The sequence below is a fragment of the Schistocerca americana genome, chromosome 1 (assembly GCF_021461395.2).
Source record: "Schistocerca americana isolate TAMUIC-IGC-003095 chromosome 1, iqSchAmer2.1, whole genome shotgun sequence".
Lineage (NCBI taxonomy): Eukaryota > Metazoa > Arthropoda > Insecta > Orthoptera > Acrididae > Schistocerca > Schistocerca americana.
The window spans coordinates 365,853,888-365,861,448 of NC_060119.1; the positions used below are offsets into that span (position 1 = coordinate 365,853,888).

A 7,561-nucleotide genomic window follows, 5' to 3' on the forward strand; every position below is an offset into this window, starting at 1 on the left:
CTAAGGACATCACAAACATCCATGCCCGAGGCAGGATTCGAACCTGCGACCGTAGCGATCTTGCGGTTCCAGACTGCAGCGCCTTTAACCGCACGGCCACTTCGGCCGGCTGTTGTAGCTTGTATGTGTCATTAGATATGTAACTAAATTTATATGTATACATGTTATATAAGTGGAATCCAATCCCACCTTTATAGTGTTTTCTGTCCTCCCTAGATCCGACGATGGCGGCTTTAGTTTCGCCGAAACCGGTAATCATGGAATAAAAAGAATTCCTGGGATCTTGGGTACCAGGTTATTGTTTTACAAGCATCTAGATCGCTACCACATGAGCACAATGTGCTCCCTACAAAATAAGTCTTATGTGGTCGGATTTTCAAAATAATTTCGAGAAGACACTGCTTTCGCTATTATGCAACGATGTCGTAATGTCGTTCTTTCACTTTCGAATTCAGTGTTGGCGAGATGAAGGTGAAGTGTGGAATTCTATTAGAGTCGAAGTGAATCGTAAGATTACGCAGTATTTATCATCCTCAGCGAATAAAAAGATTAAGTTAATTACTAAAATTGCAGAAGAGATGCAAGTAAGGAAAAGACTGAAAATGAAATGGTTCAAAAAATGGTTCAAATGGCTCTGAGCACTATGGGACTTAACATCTATGGTCATCAGTCCCCTAGAACTTAGAACTACTTAAACCTAACTAACCTAAGGACAGCACACAACACCCAGCCATCACGAGGCAGAGAAAATCCCTGACCCCGCCGGGAATCGAACCCGGGAACCCGGGCGTGGGAAGCGAGAACGCTACCGCACGACCACGAGATGCGGGCAAAATGAAATGGTCTGTGTTGAGAACATGTCATGCGCGTGAAAGCCAACTTTCGTAAATAATGTCGACTGTGATCTTCCTGACTGCTGGGTAATGGAACAGAAATAGTTATGTAAGAAGAATGTGTTGTTGATAAAACGAGAAACTAGACTGCAAAAGTTGTAAGAAATTTTGGACACTGTGGTCAGAAAGAAATAAACAAGGAATGAATATTTCCCAACAGTGGTCAAAAATTTAGGTGTCGTGCTTTGTAAAAAGCAAAACAGACCAGATGACATCTTCGTGAAAGATTATATTTAAACACAAAAAAGTTCAGCCCATTAAGTGCTTTGAAAATACTCTCTGCAGCAAGCGAAAAATCTTTGGCACTGGAAAATGATAAGGGAGTAACAGTTAATGTCTTCAGAACTACATACAAAGTTGCCAGCAGGCATCAACCGCCAAACGATTCGGAGTCAGGAACTGATCTTCAGAATATGAATGGAGTGGACACGGGTCGTATTCTTCATTCCAGATTTGATTTGTCAACATTGTAAGTAATATTTCTACAGAACTGAAAGCCTGTCGTCAAAAATGTCGTTGAATCACACAGAAAAAGTTCCACGATATTTTCAACTATCAGAAAAATTGCGTTGAGCGAGTATTTATATTCGAACTATGCCACATGGTATGACAGAATCAACAAATGTTTTCCTAGATTTGAATAAAATAGAATGCGCGATAGCTGAAGGAATATTCAATGATGGAATTAATAATTTAAAGACTGCAGGTTTCAACCAAGAGTTTTTGAATCAAAACCTCATTTCTGTTGCTAGTAATGGCACGGATGTTACGTTGGGAGAAAGAAAGGTGCAGTTGCATTGCTGAAACAAGCTTCCTCACAAAAAAATCAAGGTGGCACTGCGAAAGCCTTAAGTTAGAGCGATCTGTTGATGGTGATACAAGAAAAGATTTTTCTTCAGAAATCAGTCACTTTAAATCTTTCCTGGATAAGCTATAGACACTCTACCACGAGTCGTCCAAAAATGCTAGACAGCTAAGAAGACAGGCAGAAGAACTTCAAACCCAAATTCTTAAAATTGGCAGTCTTGTGTACTCGGTGGGCAGTCTCTAACTTTAGAACTGTTACAAGAGTTTGTAAAAGTATGAGGCACATGTTTCACATTTTACTAGTGCTGAGAGTCACATAACCAGAGGCGACACTGACAGGGAAATGTATGAAGATCTTCTACAGAAAATAGCCAGTATTGATTTTATTTTGGATCTTGGTTTAACGTGTGCTAAGCTGCAGGTGTTGACTGATCTTAGTTTAGGACAGTTACCAAAAAATAAAAATAAAAGTTTCCTTAAGCAAGGAAATGAAAAAAAGTTTTCTGCTAGGCCTACCTCCATTGACCTAACATCATTTATGAAAGATTATGCAAGCGAATGGAATACACTTTTAAGTGATAAAGGTAATATCTCTTCATGGACTAACGTACTGGATTCTTCTTACTGGCCTGAAAACCACGTAGTAAATTTTGGCGAGGAGAAATTTAAAAATATATGTCAAAGATTCAGATTTCCTGGAAAAAAAAATCGTAGAAGAAATGTTCAATTTCTCTCCTGCTCTGATGAATACAATCAGCTGCATACCAATATCCACCAGTGAACGTGAGATATCCACCAGTGAACGTGAGGCGGAATTTTCACAAATGAACCTTGTTTTAACCCCTTTATGAGTGTCACTGTGCCTGAAGATTGTTGCCAGATTGATGTCCATAAAACTGGTACGACCTCCTTTAGAACAGTTCAGCCCAGCTTTCTGTGTGGAGACCTGGTTCCTGAAAGGAATACACCTGCCTACAGACATCAAAAGTAAGGAGCTGAATCAAGAGAAAGATAATAATGATATTCTGATGCTGATTTGGGACCTGCTTTAAACAACTAGGGTCATCTGCAACGTATCTCTTTTAACCTTAATTCTAGATATAACTACATGTAAATCTGAATTATTTGCTTAGTTTAAGCTATGTATTAATTTCTTACAGCAATACACATTGGCGATAGGTCACTCTGAGTAACACCTACTTTTTTCTCAGAAAATCAGCACTGGATACCACTGGAACTTTTTTGATCATGAAAGCCCTCTTGCCCTGTCTTAACCCACTTTTTTTTGTCTCAAATTCCAAAGCAGCAGAATCCTTTCATCTAATCTACTTTATGGTACCAAATTTTGATGTGAAGGTTATCACTAATCTCATTTCTACTACTCCTCATTACTATCACCTTTCTTCGGCTTACTCTCAAACCATATTCTTTGTCCAGTAGACTTTTCATTCTATTTAGGACGTACTGCAGTTCTTCCTCGCATTCAGTGGGGATAGCAATGTCATCAGCAAATCTTATCATTGAACTTCTACACTCTGAATTTTCAGTTCCACTCTTGAATCTCTCCCTTATTTCCGTCTTTGCTTCCTTGCTATACAGAGTGAATAGTAGGAGAGGAAGAATGTATCCCTGTCTCTCAACCCTTCTGATAGGAGCATTTCTTTCGTGGTCGTCTATTCTTATTGTTTCTCGTTGATTCTTACACATATTTTATATTACCCGTCACTCCCTATGACTATTTTTCTTATAATTTTGAACGCACTGTACCATTTAAATTCTCGAAAACTTTTTGTGGGTCGCCAAATCCTACGAAGGCGTACTGATTTTGCTTAAACCTTGTTCCCATTGCCAAGCGCATCTCACGACTGTCTCTAGCTGCCTTTATCTTTCATAAAGCCAAACTGATGTGACAGATCTTCAGTTTTCCTTCCATTCTTCTCAATACTATCCGTCTTAACAACTTGGATGTATGAACTGTCAAGCTGATTGTACGATAATCCTCGCACTTATTTGCCCTTATTGTCTTTTTCATTCTGTAGATGACATTTTTTCCCATAGCCAGATGGCGTGCCGCGAGCCGCATATTATACACACCAACTTGAATAGTAATTTGGTTGCCCATGGTTTTAAATTTTCCGAAAGAATGCTATGCCTTCCGGCTTTTTTGATCACAAGCGTCCTAAATCTCTGTCAAACGCTGAGTGTATTACTGTATCCTCTGTCTTCCCTATCGACTTCCTTTCCTTCTTCTGTCATGCCGGCCGGACTGGCCGAGCGGTTCTAGGCGCTACAGTCGAACCGCGCGACCGCTACGGTCGCAGGTTCGAATCCTGCCTCCTGTGTGATGTCCTTAGGTTAGTTAGGTGTAAGTAGTTCTAAGTTCTAGGGGGCTGATGACTCAGAAGTTAAGTCCCATAGTGCTCAGAGCCACTTGAACCCATTTCTTCTATCATATCGACAGACAGTTCCTCGCCCTTGAAGAGACGTTCGATGTATTCTTTCCACATGTCTGCTAGCTCATCTATGTTTCACAATGAAATTCCTCCTGTAGTCGTAATGTTGTCACATTTGCTATTAATTCCACCGAAGGTTCTTTTGACATGGCCATTTCTTTTTCAATATGTTAATACTCTTCCTGCAGTCATTTCACCTTAGCTTCCCTGCGCTTCGTATTTATTCCGTTTATAAATGTCTTGTAGTGCTGTATTCCCGTCTTTTCATCAGTATTTTTGTACTTCCTGCTTTCGTCGACCAATTGAATTATTCCTCTCTTACCAAGCTATCTTTCGTAGTTAGCTTCCTTGTACATAGATTTGTCTGTCCAAAGTCTGTGATTTCTCTTTTTAAAGATATCGAATGGTCTTCAGCTGAACTTGTAAGCACCTCTTGTCGTTTATCGGTACACTGGTATTGTTTTCTGCGATACTTGAGGCACTGTCTGTACCTATACGAGGAGCCTTCCGAAATAATATATGAGTGGTGCATATGTATTTTCACAAATGTCCAGCCAGAGCATGGGACAGTTTATGTCACTCACTCACCCTTCCACGGCACATACGATGCAATATCTCAGTGTCCACACTGCAACAGATCGTGCCTAAAAGTGTTAATTACGCAGGTAGCGATGCGAGTTCAAAATAACAACCACAATATCGAAAATACACGCGCATATATTCTGAATATACTTTCTTGAAAATAGCCAAGTAACTGTACATTTTATAACTGTTAATCGTGTGTGTGTGTGTGTGTGTGTGTGTGTGTGTGTGTGTGTGTGTGTGTCGGGGTGAGGGGGAGGGAGGGAGACAGGGCAGAACTAAGATTTGATTGTACATTACTGTACGAGCAAGTTCAAAATAGCAGAATTTCTCCGTGGTCTAGGGGTAGCGTCTTTGGTTACTAATCAGAACATCCTCGACCCCGGGTTCAAAGCCCGCCACGGCTTGGATTTTGATTCATAATCAGCATTGGCGGCCGAAGGCTTCCGGCATAAGAAGTCACCCTCATTCTGCCAATAGCCTTGTCAAAGAGGGCGGAGGAGCGGACGGTGGTCTAGGGCACTCTCTTGTCCTAGGGGTTGGAAATTGCCCCTAAAGGCGGAAGAATCAGCAATGATCAACGGCATTAGGATGCGGTAAGGCAATGGAAACCACTGCATTACAGACACGTAACGTGTATCCACAGGACATGTTGCCTGTAATTGAAGAAGTGCCATGATGATCTCTCCATTGTCAAAAGATTCCGGAATAGTCCCCCATTCGGATCTCCGGGAGAGGGGAGGGGGGTGGGGGGGGCTGCCAAGGGGGAGGTTACCATGAGAAAAAGACTGAATAATCAACGAAAGGATAACGTTCTTCGAGTCGGGAAGTGGAATGTCAGAAGCTTGAACGTGGTAGGAAAACTAGAAAATCTGAAAAGGAAAATGCAAAGGCTCAATCTAGTTACGGTGACGGTCAGTGAAGCGAAATGGAATGGAGACAAGGAGTTCTGGTCATATGAGTATAGGGTAATATCAACAGCAGCAGAAAATGGTATAAAAGGAGTAGGATTCGTTATGAATAGGAAGGTAGAACAGAGAGTGTGTTACTGTGAACAGTTCAGTGATAGGGCTGTTCTTATCAGAATTGACAGCAAACCAACATCGACAACGACACTTCAGTATACATGTCGACGTCGCAAGTTGAAGATGAAGAGAGAGAGAAAGTGTATGAGGATATTGAAAGGGTAATACAGTATGTAAAGGCACTCCGTCTTCAGGCCACAAGTGGCCCATCGGGACCATCCGACCGCCGTGTCATCCTCAGTTGAGGATGCAAATAGGAGGGGCGTGTGGTCAGCACACCGCTCTCCCGGTCGTTATGATGGTTTTCTTTGACCGGAGCCGCTACTATTCGGTCGAGTAGCTCCTAAATTGGCATCACGAGGCTGAGTGCACCCCGAAAAATGGCAACAGCGCATGGCGGCTGGATGGTCACCCATCCAAGTACCGGCCACGCCCGACAGCGCTTAACTTCGGTGATCTCACGGGAACCGGTGTATCCACTGCGGCAAGGCCGTTGCCTAATACAGTATGTAAAGGAGGATGAAAATCTAATAGTCATGGGGGACTGGAATGCAGTTGTAGGGGAAGGAGTAGAAGAAAAGGTTACAGGAGAATATGAGCTTGGGGCAAGGAATGAGAGAGGAGAGAGACTAATTGCGTTCTGTAACATGTTTCAGCTAGTAAAAGCGAATATCCTGTTCAAGAATCACAAGAGGAAGACGTATACTTGGAAAAGGCCAGGTGATACGGGAAGATTTCAGTTACATTACATCATGGTCAGACAGAGATTCCGAAATCAGCTGCTGGATTGTAAGGCGTACCAGGAGCATATATAGACTCAGATCGCAATGTAGTAGCGATGAAGAGTTGGCTGAAGTTTAAGACATTACTCAGGAAGAATCAATACGCAAAGAAGTGTGATACGGAAGTACTAAGGAATGACGAGATACGCTTGAAGTTCTCTAGGGTTATAGATACAGCAATCAGGAATAGCTCGGTAGGCAGTACAATTGAAGAGGAATGGACGTCTCTAAAAAGAGCAGTCACAGAAGTTGTAAAGAAAAAAATAGATACAAAGAAGGTAACTGCGATGAAACCATGGGTAACAGAAGAAATACTTCAGTTGTCGATGAAAGAAGGAAGTAAAAAAATGTTCAGGGAAATTCAGGAATACAGAAAACAAGCAGCTGAGAAATGAAATAAATTGGAAGTACATGGAAGTTAAGACGGAATGTCTGCATGAAAAATGTGAAGAAATCGAAAAAGGAATGATTGTCGGAAGGACTACCTCAGAATATAGGTAAGTCAAAATAGCCTTCGGTGAAATTAAACAGCAAGGGTGCTAAGATTAAGAGTGGATGGGGAATTCCACTGTTAAACACAGAGGAGAGAGCAGATAGGAGAAAGAGTGCACTGAAGGCTTCTATGAGGGGAAAGGTTATGTGGGAGAAGATTCGTCTGATCTGATAGAAGAAGAAATAGGAGACGATTTAGAAGAGATAGGGGATCTAGTATTAGAATCAGAATTAAAAAGAGCTCTGGAGGATTTAAGAACAAATAAGGCAGAAGGGATATACAGCATTCCATCAGAATTTCTAAAATCATTGCCGAAAGTGGCAACGAAACGACTATTTATGTTGGTGTGTGGAATGTATGAGTCTGGCGACTTTCGGACAAATATCATACACACAATTCCGAAGACTACGAGATCTGACAAGTACGGGAATTATTGCACGATCAGCTTAACAGTTCATGCATCCAAGTTGCCGACAAAAGTAATCTACAGAAGAATGGAAAAGAAAATTGAGGATGTGTTACACGA

At 41.6% G+C, this 7,561-nt stretch overlaps 1 pseudogene; it reads right to left on the reverse strand.

Moving 5' to 3' along the window:
* Window positions 1-6,141: 6,141 nt before the first annotated feature.
* On the reverse strand, window positions 6,142-6,258 carry LOC124562032 (annotated as a pseudogene).
* Between the last annotated feature and the right edge of the window lie 1,303 nt (window positions 6,259-7,561).